The sequence below is a fragment of the Dipodomys merriami genome, unplaced genomic scaffold (genome assembly GCF_024711535.1).
Source record: "Dipodomys merriami isolate MVZ:Mamm:240054 unplaced genomic scaffold, mDipMer1.0.p SCAF_3, whole genome shotgun sequence".
NCBI classification, from domain to species: domain Eukaryota; kingdom Metazoa; phylum Chordata; class Mammalia; order Rodentia; family Heteromyidae; genus Dipodomys; species Dipodomys merriami.
Genome location: NW_027204492.1, coordinates 45,269,542 through 45,288,488, shown reverse-complemented (window position 1 = coordinate 45,288,488; position 18,947 = coordinate 45,269,542).

Genomic DNA, 18,947 nt, shown 5'->3' with positions numbered 1-18,947 from the left:
TAGGTTTATTTCTGGGTTTTCAATTCTATTCCATTGTTCCTGGGGTCTGTTCTTGTGCCAGTATCAGGCTGTTTTGATTACTATGACTTTGTAGTAAAGTTTGAAATTTGGTATTGATATTCCTCCAGCACTGTACTTTCTGTTAAGGATCGTTTTTGCTATTCAGCGACTTTTATTTTTCCCTATGAATTTTTGGATTGCCTCTTCGATTTTCTTGAAGAATGAGGTTGGATTATTGGTAGGTTTTGCAATAAATTTGTAGATAGTCTTGGGAAGTATTGCCATTTTTACCATGTTGATCTTTCCAAGCCAGGTGCATGGGAGTTTTTGCTACTTTCTGAGATCTGTTTTGATATCCTTTTTCAGGTTTCTAAAGTTTTCATCATAGAGGTCCTTCACTTCTTTGGTTAAGTTAATTCCTAGGAATTTTATTTTTTGTGGGGTTATTACAAAAGGAGTTGCTTTCCTCATTTAAGCCACACTTTTTTCATTGTTGACACATAGAAAAGTCTGATATTTGAGGGTTAATTTTATACCCTGCAACTGTGCCAAAGTTTTGAATCAGCTGGAATAATTTGGGACTGTAGTCAATGATTCCTTAAATACAAGATCATGTCATCTGCAAAGAGGGAGAGTTTTACTTCTTCTTTCCCTATTTGGATCCCCTTTATGTTTGCATCTTGTCTTATTGCTGTACCTAAGCATTGTAATACTAGATTGAAGAGCAGTGGAGAGAATGGGCATCTTTGCTCGTTCCTGAGTTTAGAAAAAACGGCTTTAGTTTTTCACCATTAAGTATAATGCTGGCTGTAGGTTTGTCATATACAGCCTTTATTGTAATGAGGAAGGTTCCATGGATTCCTAGTTTTTCCAGAACCTTCATCATAAAAGGGTGTTGGATCTTGTTAAATGCATTTTCTGCATCTATTGAGATAACCATGTGGTTAGTATCCTTGCTCTTTTTGATGTGATGAATTATATTAATTGTTTTGCATATATTGAACCAGCTTTGCATCCCTGAAATGAACCCTGTTTGATGGAGATGTATGATTTTTTGGATGAATTGTTGAAGTCCATTGGCCAAAATTTTGTTGGGAAGTTTGGCATCAATATTCATCAAAGAAATGGGTCTATAGTTCTCTTTCTTTGATGAGTCCCTGCCTGGTTTTGGGATGAGGGTTATGATGGCTTCATAGAATGTGTTCAGTAGTGAGCTTTCTCTTTCACTTTCATTGAAGAGTTGGAGGAGTATTGGTGTGAGCTCTGCTTTGAAGGCCTTGTAAAATTCTGCTGTAAAACCATTGGGTCTGGGCTTTTCTTAGACGGGAGGTCTCTTATTGCTGTTTATAATTCAATGCTTGATACCGGCCTGTTAAGATGGTTTAGCTCATCTTGGTTTAGTTTCAGCATGTCTATATTTGCTAGGAAAAGGTCCATTTCTTCCAAGTTCTCAAACTTATTAGCATAAATGTTTGAGAAGTATTCCCTTATAATGTTCGGAATCTCGGTTTTTTTCTGTGGTGATGTTTCCATTCTCATCTCTTAGTTTATTTATTTGGGTGTGTTCTCTTTTTTCTGATAAGTTTTGCTAAGGGTCTGTCTATTTTGTTAATTTATTTCAAGAACGAACTCTTTGTTTTGTTGTTTCTTTCTATGGTTTTTTGGATTCTAATTCATTGAATTCTGATTTAATTTTAATTATTTCTTTCCATCTACTGTATTGGGGTTTATCTTGCTGCTCTTTTACAAGGAGGCTCAGTTGTCTCATTAAATTGTTGCTTTCAGATCTCTCCAATTTGTTGATGTAGGAACTCAGAGCTATAAACTTGACTCTGAGTATTGCCTTTGCTGTGTCTCAGAGGAGCTGTTAGCTTGCGTGCTTATTTTTGTTGAATATCATGAACCCTTGAATTTCATTTCTAATCTTTTCCATTAGCCACTCGTTTTGTTCAGCCTCCATGTGTTACAGGACTTTCTTTGGTGGCTTTTGGTGTTGAATTCTAATTTTATTCCCTTGTGGTCTGAGAGAATGCAAGGTATAACTTCAATGTTTCTGAATTTGGACGTTTGCTTTGTGACCTACAATATCGTCTATTTTGGAAAATGTTCCATGTGCTGCTGAGTAAAACGTGTATTCTGATGCTGCTGGGTGAAATACTGGGTAGATGTCTGTTAAATCTAGTTGATCTATGCAGTTGTTTAAGTCTTTGCTTCTCTGTTGAGTTTTTGCCAAGGTGATCCATCTAGTGGGGAAAGTGGCAATTAATATCTTTGGATCTATATGAGATTTGAGAGAAAGTAGTGTTTCTTGGATAAATTTGGGTGTAATATCCTCCTGAAGGAGAGATCCTTTAATTAGTATGTAGCGACCTTCTTTATCTCTTCTCACGAATTTTAATTTGAAGTCTATTTTATCTGATATTAGCATTGCAATTCCAGCCCGTTCATGGGGGCCGTTTGCTTGGTAGATTTTGTTCCAGCCTTTCACATTCAAAATGTTTGTTTTTATGGGCAAGGTGTGACTCCTGAAGGTAGCAGATAAAAGGATCTTGCTTTTTAATCCAACTAGACAGTCTATGTCGCTTAATTAGAGAGTTAAGACCGTTGTTGTTAAGAGATAGAACTGAGAGTTATGTGGGAGTTCCTGCCATTTTACCCACCTTCTTGGTGGCTGTGGCAACTGGGCTCTTCCTATGGTTCTTGGATTCTCAGTTTGGGTGCAGTTTCTTGGCCTTTATTGTGGTCTTGTTGGTTTTCTATGTGTAGGACATCTTTATCTTTTGTAGAGCTTGTTTGGTGGAGATATATTGTTTCAATTTTTCTTTGCTATGGAAGGTTTTTATTTGACCTTCGTTTATGAAGGAGAGTTTAGCTCGGTAAAGTATTCTTGGTTGATAGTTGTTTATCTTTAGGGCTTGACATACATCATTCCAGGCTCTTCTTGCTTTAGTTGTCTCTGCTGAGAAATCTGAAGTGATTCTAATTGTTTCCTCTTTATAGGTGATTGATCTTTTCTCCTTGACAGCGTTAAGGATGTTTTCCTTGGTCTGAATTGATCCTGTGCAGATTATAATGTGATGGTAGGATATCCTGTTCTGGTCTGGTCTCTTTGGGGTTCTAAAAGCTTCTTGTATCTGAATAGGCCTATCTTTTCACATGTTTGGGAAGTTCTCTGCTAGGATCCTGTTAAATTTCCTAGACCATTAACTTCTGTCTCTAGGAGTTCCTCTACACCCATTATCCTCAGATTAGGCCTTCTGATGGTGTCTTCCAATTGTTGAATAGATCTATCATATTTCTTAGATTTGTTTTGGATGGTTGTATGTTCTTTCTCTACAATATCTAGGCTGTCTTCAATTCCGGAGATTCGACCTTCTTCATGGTCTAACCTACTGTCAAGAATTTCTACTTTGTTTTTTATTTCTTTTCCTTCTAAATGGTCGGCTTTGATGGCTTCAAATTCTTCGTTGGAACTTTGTTGTAGATCTTGTAAGAACTTTTTTACTTCCTTAATTTGGTGTTTCGTGTTTATTTTCAAATCACTCTGTTGATTGGTTATGGTTTTCTTCTACTCCCATTCCTTCTGTTGGGCTCCACTGAGCATTCCCTTTGCAGTCTCCCTGATTTCGTTCAGCTCTCTGTTTATCTATTCCATAAATGCCTCTCTTGATCCTTGTCTACTCTCATCCAGATCTCTCAGTTCTTGTATTTCTCTTTGATTAGCATCCTCAGGTTCACACATTTCCTGTAGTTCTCTTTGAGTGTTCTCAGCCTGTTCATGCCTTTCCTGACTTTCTCATTGTTCTCAGCCAGCTCATGCAATTCCTCTCTATCTCTTTGACTGATCTCAACTTGCTTATGCAATTCCTTTATTTCTCTTTGAGTGTTTTCAATCTGCTTATGAAATTCCTGTATCAATCTTTGAGTAGTTTCCTCACACTCATGAGACTCCTGTATTGATCTTTGGTTTGCCTCCTTTCTCTCCCTATCATGCTCACATTGAGACCTTTGCAGTTTTTCATTCTTTTCATTTAGCCTGTTTATCCGTAGTGTTTGTAGAGCTTTTTGGGAACTCTCCTCTGGATTTTTCATTATCTGCTCTGTCCCCCGATTGTCATGAGTGGGAGTTGAGATCCCCGGGCTTGCCATTTTTCTTGTGTTTTTCCGGCTTTTTCTGCCCATTTGGGATGAGAATAACACGTTTTTTGCTAGAACACTATTTTAAGGTAAACATCAACCAAAGTTCATAGTTGCACAGTCAAAAGTCTGCAGATACAATCTGGTTCAAGAGATACAATCTATTGAACATCAAACAACTATGTCTTAAAGTTCTAAGAACAGCAAAGGAGAACTTGGCAACCAGAAATTATTAGGTTTAGGGAAAATGTGGGGAAAATAGGATTAGAGAGATGTGGGAAGGTGAGGAAGAGTGGAATTAACCATGTTCTAATCTCAAAGAGAGAAATGGATTGGTCAGAATGATAGAAGAGAGAGAAAAAAAGAATAAAAAGAAAAAAAAAGAGACAATAAAAAATGGAAAAATAAAAATTTAAAATAAAAAGTGAAACCCTTAAAAACTGCAAGTTTGAAGGAGTTGTATTCAGAGAAGAATGGGGATGAGATGAGCGAAGGGGAGGGATAGCAAGGAGACATGAAAAACTAGAAAAATAAAAATGTTTTAAAATGTTATATGGGTAGAAAAAGGTAATACTGCTATTAAGGAATGTAAGTCTAAGAGGTTTTGAATTGAGTAATAAATTTCTTGATTAACTGTGTACACAATGAGGATAAGATCTAATAATGGACGACGGGTATATTTGAGTGTGAGCAGAACAGCAATTAAGTCACATAGAAAAGAATGAGAGAGAAGAAGTGAAAAGAATGAGAAAAGAAAGAAAGAGAAGAAAAAAGGATCAAAAGGTCAGTAGAGATTTAAAAAAGCACACACACATATGCACCTAAAATAAAAATTATATGAGGAAGAAAAGAAAAAATAATAGAAATTGTTTTAAAAAAATAAAAAATTAAAAATAAGATAAACAAAAAGAAATTTCTTTGATTTTTTTTGGAGGGGGTTGGGAAGATTCTGTATCTCCCTTGTGTCTATAACCAATCTCTTGGTGGAGTCTCTGGCCTGCTGTTGTGTTTGGTTTTCCTGGGGCTAGATTGGTTACTTAAGTCAGTTTGTTTGGGCAAGCAGAAAAATGCTCTGCTTTACCCAGGATTTTGTGATCCTCCTCCCAGGCTAGTTCAGTGGGAGAGGGATCTGTTTTGAGTATCACAGAAGAGGGAGATGGCTGTTTCCTCTAGTTTGGAGATGATGAGATGAAGCTAGGTTTTGGGTAGAGTTGAGGCCTTTCAGAAAACAGCAGCTTTTCCCTGAGGGGCTTGCTTCTGAGACACTCAGAGAGCCCAGTCTGGAGCCTTTCTCAGGGTTTATGTTTACTGAATTTCAGTTGATTGTCTAGGCTGTTGTAGGGAGGGGCAGCTTTTGGCTCTGTTTACCCAGTGAAGAAAGCCACTCCTGGGGGCAGATTTCCCTCTTCTTGGGCTGGGTTACTTTTTCCTGGGTGGAGTTAAGCCTGGCAGGTCGGGGAAGTTTCCAGTGACCTGCTAGATGACTGTCTTGTTTTCTCTCAAGGTCTCAGTTGGAGTTGGCAGCTCAGCCAGGCCTTTGTCAGTATCAAAGATGGAGATCTCCAGTAGTGGGGTGGGGGATGGGTGCCTTCCCTCCTCTGCTCCCTGAGAAGGAGTGCGGATGTCAGACTTCTACTCATGCCACCAGAGTCTTGGTTTCTGGGTCATCTCTGGTCTGGGATCTGCAGGGTGAATATCTGTTCCTTGTCAGTTCTTGGTGGTGTTAAGTAGAATCTGTTCGCCCGCTGCATCTGGCGCCTTTGTCCCGGAGTCTCTGTGTTACAGGTATGGTGGCTATGGCTGCCGCGGCGCCGCCACCACCACCACCACAGCTGCCGGCAAATGCTCATATCTGTCTCTTGGCCTGGATTTTCCCTCTCTAGCCAAACTCTGTGTACTGTGATGGCACACTTGGTGTAATTCTCTGGCCTACGACTGTTCACTGGAACACTAGAACTGCTTTCTATGAGAGAGCTTGTTTAGCCTCCAGCTTCTCCTCTGCCATCTTCCTCCAGCTGCTGAGATCTAATTTTTTAAGTTCTAAGTATGTTTGCTAGCTATGTCCTTTGCCATGCAGAAGCTCTTCAGTATTATGCAATCCCATTTGTCCAACCTTCCTTTGATTTTTTTGTTGCTAGGTCTTTATTAAGAAACTTTTGTCCTGCACCAAGGAACCCTGGAGTTTCTCCTATGCCTTCCTTTAATGTTTTCAAGGTAACTGCTTTTACTTGAGGTATTTGATCCACTTGGAGTTACTTCTGGTTTAGGGTAATATATAAGGACCTAGCTTTAGTATTCTACACGTGTTTAACCAATTTTGCCAGCACCATTTACTGAAGAGGCTGTCTCTCTTCCATCCTATTTGTTTGGCTCCCTTATAAAAATTAGGTGGCTATAGATCTGCAGGTTCATTTCTGGATCTTCACTTCTAGTCCATTGGTCCTCACATCTGTTCTTGTGCCAGTACTAAACTGTTTAATTTATTATGGCTCTGTAGTGAAGTTTGAAATATGGTATTAATATTCCTCCAGCACAATGCTTTCTGTTAAGGATTGTTTTCTCTATTTGGGGTATTTTATTGTTCCATATGAATTTTTGGATTGCTTCTTCCATTTCATTAAAAATAATGTTGGAGTATTGTTGGGTGTTGCATTGAATTTATAGTCTTTGGAAGTCTTGCCATTTTCATGATGTTAATCCTCCCAATCCAGGAGCATGGGAGGTTTTTCCAATTCTTTAGTTTTGCTTTAATTGTCTTTTTCAGGTTTTTAAAGTTTTCATAATAGAGGTCCTTCTGTTTATTGTTTAAATTAATTCCTAGGCATTTTATTTTTTGGGGGAGGGCTATTACAAAAGGAGTTGCTTTCCTGATTTCAGACACACTCTTCTCATTATTGGCATACAGAAGAGCCATCGATTCTTGAGGGTGAATTTTATATTCGACTAGTTTGCTACAGTTCAAATCAGCTTATGTAGCTTGGGAGTGGAGATGGACTTCTTTAACTACAAGTTCATGTCATCTGCAAAGATAGAGAATTTTACTTCATTTTTCCCTATTTGGCTCCATTTTAGGTTTGCATCTTCTCTTGTTGCTCTAGCTAGGCATTGTAATACTAAATTGAAAAGGAGTGGAGAGAACTGGCATCCCTTTCCCATTCCCGGATTTAGCAGAATTGTCTTTAGCTTTTGGCTATTAAGTATAATTCTTGCCATAGGTTTGTCATACACAGCCATTACTATTTTGAGGAATGTTCCATGGACTCCTATTTTCTCCAGAGCTTTCATCATAAATTGGTGTTGGATTGTGTCAAATGCTTTTTTTTTGCATCTATTGAGATTATGTGGTTCTTATCCTTGCTCTTGTTGATGTTATGAATTACATTAATTGATGAGTATATTGAACCAGCTTTGCATCCACGAAATGTATCTGATTTGATCATAGCATATGTTTTATTTTCTTGATGAGCTTTTGAAGTAATTTGGCCAGCATTTTGTTGAGAAGTTTTGCATTGACGTTCATCATAGGAATGGGTCTATAGTTCTCTTTTTTTGATGAGTACCTGTCTCATTTTGGGACAAGGGTTATGCTAGCTTCATAGAGTGAGTTTGGTAGTGAGCTTTTGCTTTCAATTTCATTAAAGAATTAGGGGCGTATTGGTGTGAATTCAGCTTTGAAGGCCTTGTATTGTTCAGTTGTGAATCCATCTGGCCCTGGGCTTTTCTTGGATGGGAGGACCCTTATTGCTGTTTCTACTTCAATGCTTGATATGGGTCTATGTATTTGGTTTAAATCTTCTGGTTTTAGTTTGGGGATATAAATATTTCCTAGAAATTCTTCTATTTCTTCCATATTATCAAATGTGTCAGCATAAAGATTTGAGAAGTATTCCCTTATATTGTTCTGAATATTGGTTGTTTCAGTGGTGGTTTCCATTCTCATCTCTGATTTTGTTTTTTTTTCGAGTGTGTTTCTTCTTTCTTTTAAATAAAATTTGCTTAGGGTCTCTCAATTTTGTTATTTTTTCAAAGAATCAACTCTCTTTTATTGATTCTTTCTATGTTTTTTGTACTCTTTCATTTAATTCTGATTTAATTTTAATCATTTGTTTCCATCTACTGGATTGGGGATTGGCTTGTTGCCCATTAACTGCCAGTATCAAATATGTCATTCTTTTCAGGTGGTGCAGGAAGGGCTACCTTCCAAACGCTATTCTATGACCAGGAGTGAGTATGTCTTGTGTGGTACTCATACCTTTCTCTTGGTTTTCTGGCCATCCATGATCTGTGTCCGTCTATCATCAGCAGGATGAGTATTTCCACTCCTTGTCAGTTCATGCTGATAGTGAGTAGAAGTCACTCACACTCTGTCTCTGGCACCATTGTCCCAGGCTCTGTCCGGTGGTATAAAGGCAGTGGCAGCAGCTGCTGCCACTACAGTCACCAGCAAGTGCTCATATCTGTCTCCTTAAACAGGCTTCCTGAATTTTTCTTCTCTGGCCCAAATCTCTACATTATGATGGCTCCCTTGGTATGAACCTCTAGCCTTGACTTTTTCACTGGAACACTAAAATTGGTTTCTTTGTGAAAGCTCAGTTATCCCCAAGCTGTACCTATGCCATCTTCCTCAAGAATTGGCATTCTTATCTGGATCTATGTTTTACAGAAAGTCTTTTGTTTTTGTTTTTTTCCCATTCACTGTCATGTTGTCTGTCAGGTGCCCATTAACTGTTTTGAGATAGATTCCTATTACATGTAATGTGTAAATTGTATTTATTATGAGGAAGAATTCAATTTTTAATGCTTTTTATGCATCTAAAGAGGTTGTCAAATAATTTTGTCATTCATTCTTGAAATCCATCATTTATTCATTTGTATATGATAAAATATCTTCTCATCTTTGGGATAAATAGACTCATGATCATGGTTAATAGTTTTTTTCCCCATAATATCTGTTGTTGAAGGAACTTAACTGAATTCTTGTAATTTATCATTTTTTGGTAAGAAACTGAGATTGAAAATGCTCTTTGCTTTACTGCAGTCTTTATGCTGTTATCTCACTTTTTCTGACTCGTAGTTTTTCCTCTGTCCTTTTTTGGAATTTAGAATTCTTTTCCCACCCATCTTGAAGTAGAGATATTTTTGTAGTAGAAGTTAAGCATTGAGTCCTTCTATTTGGTCCTCATGCCAACATTCTACTTTGACATATTTCCTTCTGGCACCGCTGAGCTTCTTGTATGCTTGGTTTTGTTTCTGTTATTATTTGGGAGAAATTTTTAACCATTATTACTTTAAATATTTCTTCTTCATCTTTTTCTTCTTTCTTTTATGGGATTTCAAGTCCAGAAATGTCTCTCTACTTATGAATGCCTGGCTCTCTTATTTTCACTCTTTTTCCTTAAACTTACCTTGAAGCTCAATGATTCTTGTCATGGCCACATTTACAAATAAATCCATTGAAGACTTTGTAATCATATCTTTATTTCTGTTTTGATTGTTTTCATCTTTGATACTACTTTACTTGAATGGCTCTTTTACTTTTACACATTTTCCACATATTTGTAGAGATTTTAATGCTTTCAATATACTAATTATAAGCACTTCAAATTCTCCATAAGTTAGCCAAAATTTATGTCATGTATATTTCTAATTATTTTCCCTTGTCTCTTGGGAATATGTTAGTTTTTCCATTTTCTAAGCTCTGAAAAGCTTTTCTGAAAGCTAAACATTTTGTATAGGAAAATAGAAACATGGTAATTTATTTTTATGCCTGGGAAATTATGTGCCTTTTCCTTTTCCTGGGTCTCTAGTTCAACGGTTCTTGTTAATATAATTAGGTATGGGAAGGCTTTGAAGTTAATTGTTGCTATAGTTACTCTCATGCTACCATACGCTATATAATCTTCTAGCATTTAAAGTGGGAGTGCGTTTGTCAGAGAGATTTTATCAATATATGCTCCGATCTCAGCCTTTTTTTCCTCAAATTATTTCTCTTGGCAAATTTCATGTTGTTCCACCCTTTTAGGTTTATAGTAGAGATTGAAAGACTTGTCTGTATTTTAATTAAACCCCAATGTTAGGCTGCATTCCTTGTATGAATTGGAGTATGGTTTTCTCAATGTTACCTGTTTCTAAGACTATAATTCTCAACTCTGCATGAATGTATGCATCCTACTCTGGTGGTAGAGGATTGTGTTTTCTCCATTCACAACTCCTTAAGCACAATATTGGTTTTGTTGTTGTTTGTTCCCATTTCTTCTTCATACACATAAGTACTTAGGCTGTTAGGACTGAGAAGAAAGAGGACTTGCAAGAAAGTTCTTCATAGATTTTGGCTGTTGTCTGAGCATCTAGTATGTCCTTTTCCCATTTCTTGTGCCAGGGTGACTTAGAAAATGTCTACTGCAAGTATAAAGGAAAACCATATATAAGATATAGTTTCTAAATTTGAGGCCCCAGGAGTAAAGATCTAATTGTCCACCAATTACATTAACTGAAATTTTAATGTGTAGGTGCCACATCTTACTCCAAAAACTCAGTGCTTGTTTGTGTCAATCAACATCTGTTTCTCTTTTTACTTAGGTTTGATAAGTAGCTGTTCAATGCTAGCAACCAGAAGGCTTTAGAAAAGTTGTGAACTTGATGCTTTCTGTCTTTACCACATTGTGAAATTGGTAATGAAGTTCTTTCTAGCTCTTCGCATCCACTGTAAAGAAATATTTTTCACCTTTGCAATGACAGACTCTCTGGTATGAATTCTCTTAGAGACAGTTTTAGAGACAGCTTCATTATGATCAATTGGAGTACTTTTGAATACAGAAAATATTGTCCAACCTCAATCTTGAACCAGAAGTTCTGAAAGCAAGTTCAAAGAACACATGTAAAAGTTTTATTTATGACTATGCTTCAGAAACTTTGGTATGGGAAGTAGTCATGGAGAGATTTGTTAGCACACTTATTACTTTTATTACAAGTGCCTATAACTGTGAGACCTGTTGGAGTTTAGTAATATGAATTTATTTCAAATTATTGAATTTCTGCTAGAAAGGGATATTTGGAAAGGGCACATCCTGTTGCTTACATTAAAAGCTTCATTGCAAAAGTATTGATAGAGTAAATTCTTAATATGTAACTATTGAAAGATAAACAAATGAATATTTGTTTGATTTGTTTCAATTCATGCAAGAGTAGTATAAAACAAAAACAGATTTTTAAATTTCTTTGTAATGACATAATTTTAGAACTATAGATAAAAATGGAAATACAGAAAACTTTAAAAAGGGTTAGGTTTCATGCAAGTTTTATTAAAACTCTCGATAAATCAGCTTGCTCTGGTTAGGGAATGTATTTATATTTTCAATAAAAGTAAAAATAGTTTCTGAAGAAAGAATCTTGCTAAAAATGAAGCTAGGTTGAAGAAGGCATCGGCTCTCAAGACCCCATCTGAGTTCCTGTGTGCCCTGAGGGTGTGTGCTGGCATGCATTACTCTGAGGGGGGGGAGGGGGATGCTCCTTCCTCTATGCGGGGCAAAGGGCCTGTGCCCAGTGCCAGACTCAGGTGATGGTTTTTGGAAAGTGCCATTCGTGCTCCTCCTAGTTCATTGTGTAGAAGTATGCCTCAAGATTCCTTTTGGTTTAAATGAAAATAACATACAGGGGAGTTAAAATTACATGGGCAAGATAATGAGTACATTTCTTATCAAGCATTGTTGCCACCTCCTTTGTTTCACCTTCCTATCCCTTCCCATCTGCCCCACCCCTACCCCTCCTCCCCGGCCAAAGTTGTAAAGTCAGTTTTTCGATAACGACTGGTACATTGCATTGTTGCAATGGGTCTACCTGTATCCCTATTTAAACGATTTGTTTTTGTTTTTTTCCCTTCCCCTCCACAAATTATACCCACATCATATACAGTGAAAACAGAGGTTATATCGTGAGGGAGGGACATACAAAGCAACAAAGAAAGCATATTATAAATATGTTAGAAACAATCGCAAGAAAGAAAAAAAAACATTTGAATACTTATTTTGGGGTTCATTTCACCTAACATCAATTTATCTAACCATTTCTGCTTGTCTCAGACATATACTAGTTATAGCAAATAAGGGAAACCATAAGACCTATGTTTCTTTGGGCTTGGTTTACTTCACTTACTGTAATTTTTTCCAAGTCTTTCCATTTCTTAACAAATGGGGCAATGTTATTATTTCTGATGGAGGCACAGAATGGCACTGTGTTTATATACCACATTTTCTTGATCCATTCATCTACTGAAGGGCATCTGGGTTGGTTACATATCTTAGCTATGGTAAATAATGCTGCAATAAACATAGTCGTGGTGGTAGCTTTAGTGTGGTCTTGTTTGTGAACATTTGGGTAAATTCCCAAAAGTGGGATTGCTGGGTCGTAGGGGAGCTCCATGTGGCGTCTTTTGAGAAACCTCCATACTATTTTCCAAAGTGGTAGAACAAGTTTACACTCCCACCAACAATGCAGTAGGGTTCCCTTCTGTCCACATTCTCTCCAGCATCTGTTGTTATTAGCGCTCTTGATTATAGCCATTTTGATAGGTGAGGCAGAATGTCAATGTTGTTTGGATTTGCATTTCATTTATGGCTAGGGAGGTTGAGTATTTCTCCTTGTGTATATTGCCATCCTTCTTTCCTCTTCAGAGAAGTTTCTCTTTACATCTTTAGCCCACTTATGTATTGGGCAGTTATTTCTTTGAGAATTTGTTGCTGGGGGAGATTCAATTTTTGAGTTCCAGGTATATTTTAGATATGAGACCCTTGTGCATTGTATGGCTAGTGAAGATCTCCCAATCCGTGGCCTTTCTATTGATCTTGCTAGCTATGTCCTTTGCCATGCAGAAGCTCTGCAATTTCATGCAATCCCATGTGTCCAACCTTTCTTTGACTTGTGTTTCTGGGTCTCTTTTAAGAAAATTTCAGCCTGTGTCAAGGAGACCTAGGGTTTCTCCTATTCCATCTTGTAATGTTTTCAGAATGTCTGCGTTGACTCCGAGGTCTTTGATCCATTTGGAGTTGAATCTGGTACATGGTGATATATGAATATCTAGCTTTAGTTTTCTACAAGTGATTAACCAGTTTTGCCAGCACCATTTACTGAAGAGGCTGTCTTTCTTCCATTCTATTTTTTTTTTAGCTCCCTTATCGAGGATTAGTTGGCTATAGGTCTATGGGTTCAATTCTGTGTTTTCAATTCTATTCCATTGGTCCTGTGGTCTGTTCTTGTGCCTTTACCAAGCTGTTTTGATTTCTATGGCTTTGTAGTAGAGTTTGAAATTTGGTATTGATATTCCTCTAGCACAGTTCTTTCTGTTAATGATCGTTTTTGCTATTCGGGGTCTTTTGGATTGCCTCTTCTATTTCCTTCAAGAATGAGGTTGGAATATTGATATGTATCGCATATGAATATGTAGATAGCCTTGGGAAGTATTATCATTGTGAAGCAGTACTTTTGAACCTATCTTACCCCACAAACTCGTATGAAAAATTTATTTGCTTTGCACTGTCTCTCCATTTACACATATAACTTTAATTTGTATACAAGTTCATATTAAGACTTGAATATGCTAATGGTGTGGCAAAGGATATCTTAGTTTGTTCTTAATTAAACTTTGAAAGAGATAGACAAGAACAAATCAGCAAGAAGGCAATAGTTTAGCACAGATATAACAATTTCTGTTATTTTCTTTCCCCTACAATCTGGGCAGATAGCATTGAATTTTTACACTTATGCTTTGGGAAAAATTAGCTCAACACCTCAACATGCTTCTATCTTAGATATAGTACCAAGATAGGGCAGTTAATGAGCCTTTGGTTTCCAGGTAGATCTAGATAGGTAATTCAGTATGAGACACATCTAATGAAATTATTTTGTGCTTCTTTTGGGGAACTAGGATTTCTTGTTCACAAGTACTTGTAGTTATTTTGCATGAATCAACAAGAAATATACAGTCATAATTATAAATATTTGCTGTTTAGAAAACAGGAATTGCTTTAATGTGCAGAAAGCTGGCTATTTCTTGAGTCATAATATTTTATGTAAATCTAACAGAAATTAACTGAAATCTACCAGTGAGCAAGGCACACCAACACTATGTTACTTAATTATGTTTAATCTAATTGATTTTTAAAATTTTAACTTTATTGTAAAGGTGTTGTACAGAGGGGTTACAGTTACATAAGTAAGGCAATTATTACATTTCTTCTTGAATGTTGTTCCAACTTATCTCATTTTTTCCCACTTTCTCTGAAGTCAGGGCTTCTTGCAAACACTCTACCTCTTGAACCATGCAAATCCTTCAGTATTTGACAATGATTTTCAGAAGACTTTCATGCTCTCAAATTATAATCATTCTACTTCTGCCTTTTGAGTACCTGGGGAAATAAGCAGATACCTATTTTATAGCAAAAGTTAATTATGCAAAGAAGTTGTGCATATTTTTACTTCGATGAAATTCAATTTCTAGATATTATTCTTTCCTAAATGACCTCCCTGCTTTGAACAATTGTTAATAAGTTTCATTGTGGTATATAACGTACCTATTGTATATACATAATAAGAAATAAATAATGCAATTTATTTTAATCATATTTTCCTTTCATAAGCCTTCTCTGTCCTATTCCCTTCTCAATATTTCCCCTCAAACAGTACCCCTGTTAAAATCATATATTACTATGATTATCATTATTATTCCACTATTGCTAATTCTACTACTGGATCTAGATTCCCTATGAAATTCAAAATGTATAAAATTTTATTATTTTTTGTCTTATCTGTCTGAGTATCAGTGATCTCCAGTTCTATCAATTTCACTGGAAATGACATAATTTCATTTTTCTTCATTGCTGAATTATACACTATTGTGAACTTGTACCACATATTCTTTATCCATTCATCTATTTGAGGCACTTAGTTCGATCCTATATTTTAGTTATTGTAAGTAAAGTTGCTAAAAACATGCTCATTTAGGCATCTCTTATGTATACTGGTTTGTATTTCTTCAGATATATACCTCAAAGTGGGATAACAAGATTGTATGATAGTACTTAGTTACATTCTACATACTGATATTCATAATGATTGCAAGAACTTATATTTCCATTTCCATTTACTTACACTTACCTTTATTTCTGACATCCTCATCAGTATTTATTTACTTGTTTTGTTTTGAAGCAATGAAGACACATATATTTTGTGCCACCGAGTAGTAAAGAACAACTGTATAGTTGTATTGCTTTTTAGAATGTGCATAACCAAGCCTCTGTCTCAATCAATGCTGTTCCTCTTGTGTCTTGTGTTCAAGATTTATGTATTTTATTTCCTTCTCCAAAACCATCGACTGGGTTAATTTGTGAACAATTCTGTACTCCCGTAGATTTGAGACATGAATAAGGTGGGATAAAACACAAATTCATGATGTCATTGGCATGTAAGTCCCCAAAAGAAGGTCATTACTGTCCATCTAGCATTAATCATTAAATAACAGTGACTCTACCATCTCACTAGTTTTTACTGTATTGTATTTCCTTGATATGTTCATCTTGATTAGGTGAGTTGGAACCTTAATGTCTATTTGATTTATATTTCCTTTATAGATGACAATCTTTCATATTTCTATCTTTTATAGATAGCAATCTTGAACATTTGAATATTTGCCACTTCATATTTGTAGAACTGTATTTTAATTTAATTTACTCATTTAAATAATGAATTATTTTTTTCTGGTATACATTTTAATTCTTTATATGTTCTGAATACTAATATGAATAGCTTTGTAAAGTTTTCTCACATATTGTTTGTTGTCTGTTCATTCTAGTGATTGTTTGCATTGATTTTAGAAGTATTTAAATTTAATGTTATTCCATTTGTTAATTCTTAGCCTTATGTCTTGAAGAATTGTGGTACCAATTAAAAAGTAATTGCCTGTGTTTTCAATTATAATAGTTTCAAGGTTTCAGGTTTTATATTAACATATTTGATCCATTGTGAGTTTATTTTCAGACAATTATAGAGGTAGAGGTCGTGTGTGAGTCGTATACATGTGGATATCCAGTTTTACTCAATAAGATTAATTGAGAAGGTTGTTTTTCCTTCATACATGTTTTGGGGTCCTTTTTCAAAGATTACATGACTGTAACTGTGTGGATTAATTTCTTGATATTATATTTTATTGCATCAGTCTGTAGGTCTGTGTTCCAGTGCCATGATAGTTTTGTTATGTTTACCTTGTAGTATAATTTAAGGTAAAGTACTATGATATCTCTAGCATTGATATATTTGCTTATACTTGCTTTGACAGTTAGGCATCTTAAGTGCTTCCATATGAAAGATATTTTTCTCTCTTTGTGAAGAATGATACAGGGATTCTGATGAGAATTGTACTGAATATGTAGATTGGTTTTGGCAGGTTAACCATTTAAAAATATTAATTCTAACAACAAATACGAAAGTATTTTCCATCTTCTAGTGTCTTTTTCAATTGCTTTCTTCAATTTTTTACCATTTTCATTGTCTAGATCTTATACCACTTAAGTTTATATCTAAATATTTTATTTTTGAAGTTATTTTGAATGGAAGACTTTCATAATTTTTTCAACCCATTCATTGTTGACATAAAGGTCATTGATGTTCACATGTTGATTTTATATCTTGTTATTTTGTTAGAAGTGTTTATTACACTTAAATTTTTTGATGATGTCCTTATGATTCTTTCACTATAGGATCTTTATATTACTAATAGAGATTATTTTAATTCTCCCTTTCCTATTGTTATCACTTTTACTTCTTTCTCCTGCAATAGTTATCTGGCCAAAAATTCAGACATAAATTTGGGGTACTACTAGAAAGAGTGGGCACTTTATTTCATTTCTGAGTCAGAGGGAAAGTTATTTCTTTTTAATTCTGTTGTAGTAAAATATATTATATATATATATATATATATATATATATATATATACATATATATATAGTTTTTATGGCGATGAAGATGGCCCTATTATTCCCAGTTTCGTCAAGCTTTTATCATACAAAGAGCTAATTTTTAAAGGTATTTTATATTTTCAGAGGTATTTTATCATGAAGGACTACTTAACGATTGTATCAATGACATTTTCTTTTCTTTCTCTCGTTCTCTCATTGTATATTTTTCTCTCTCACTTTTCTCTTTCTCTCTCTCTCTTTCTTTCATTTTTTCTTTCTTCATCTACTTTTCTTCCTTTCTTCCTACCTTCCTTTCTTTTTTTTTATGGCAGTCCTGGGGCTTGAATTCAGGGTCTAAGCACTGTCCCTGAGCTTTCTTTTACTCAAGGCTAATGCTCTACCACTTGAGCCACTTCTTCATTTCTTAGTTGGAGATAAGAGTCTCATAATCTTTCCTTCTTAGGCCGACTTCAAACTGTGATCCGAAGGTTTCAATCTCCTGAGTCGCTAGGTTTACAGGTGTGAGTCACTGGTGCTGGGCTGAAATATATTTTCCAGGTATATTGAAATGGTATTGTGATTTTGGTCCTTTATTCTTATGTGTACTATATTACATTCATTGATTTTTATATGTCAAATAATTCTTGAGTTCCTAGAATTTGATTTGTACTTGAGATTTGATTTGCATTGATCTGTTGAATTTGATATGGATTTTATTGACAATTTTACATTTATGCTCATCAAGGAAATTGGTCCTTAATTTATTTTTTTAAGTTCTCATCTAGATTTGTGTCAGTTAATACTACCTTCAAAAAAGTGTGGAAATATCGCTTTCCTTTTTAGGTTTTGGAGACTAGTTTCAGTTCTTCCTTAATGTCTGATAAAATTCATCAGTAAAAACATCTGATATTGGATTATTTTTGTGGGGAGATTATTATTTATCTACTATCACTGCTCATTATGAAGATGTTACCATCATTTTTATGTTCATGGGTAAATTTATATAGTCATGTGCATGTAGAAGTTGATCCATTCATCCTATTTTCCAGTTCATTAGAATATAAGCTCTTGAAGTGTTCCATAATGATCTGAGATTTCTTGTGATGTCACTTTTTTTGATGTCTAGTTTTATACATCTGGATTTCTTTTTTTAGCTTTTCTTTTTACCATTTTCATTTTATTCTTTTTTTTCTATCACTAGAACTCTTTCTTGCTTCATCTCCTTATGTTTCTATATTTTCTGAAGGCTCTCTGGTTGGTGAGTTCTAATTCAGTTGTGTGGTGGTCTGTTAGAATATTAGAGGTTTTACTTTTTTGCATTTGTTATGAGTTGTTTTATGGCTTATAATTTTATTTTTATGAATTTCTATGGAAAGACTGCTGAAAAGAATGTGAATTATTTGCTTGTTGGTTGGAATATTTGGTAGCTGTCTACTCCATTTGATATAATGTTATTAAATTCTGAAATATATTTTTTGTCTAGATGACTTATATTACTCAGAGTGTGTAATGAGGTAACCTTTTTTATCTTGCATCTTACCTGTTTGTTCACTGGTGTTTGTTTTATAAACTTGCATGTTTTGGCATCTATGTATGCTATATATTCCATATATTGCTTTATATTTATGTTTCCAATTATTTTATCATGCACATGGACTATTCCCTCAAAATAAAATGACCTTTGTGTTTCTTTAGATCAGTTTGATTTGAAGGCTACTTTTCTTTATATGAACATACTTACTCCCAATTGCTTTAGCATTTTGTTTGCTTAGAATATATTTTTCCATCATTTCACTTTATTTCATTTCTTTGCAAATTACAAAATAGCATTCTTTCCAATGGATGAGTACAATTCCATTTTCTCA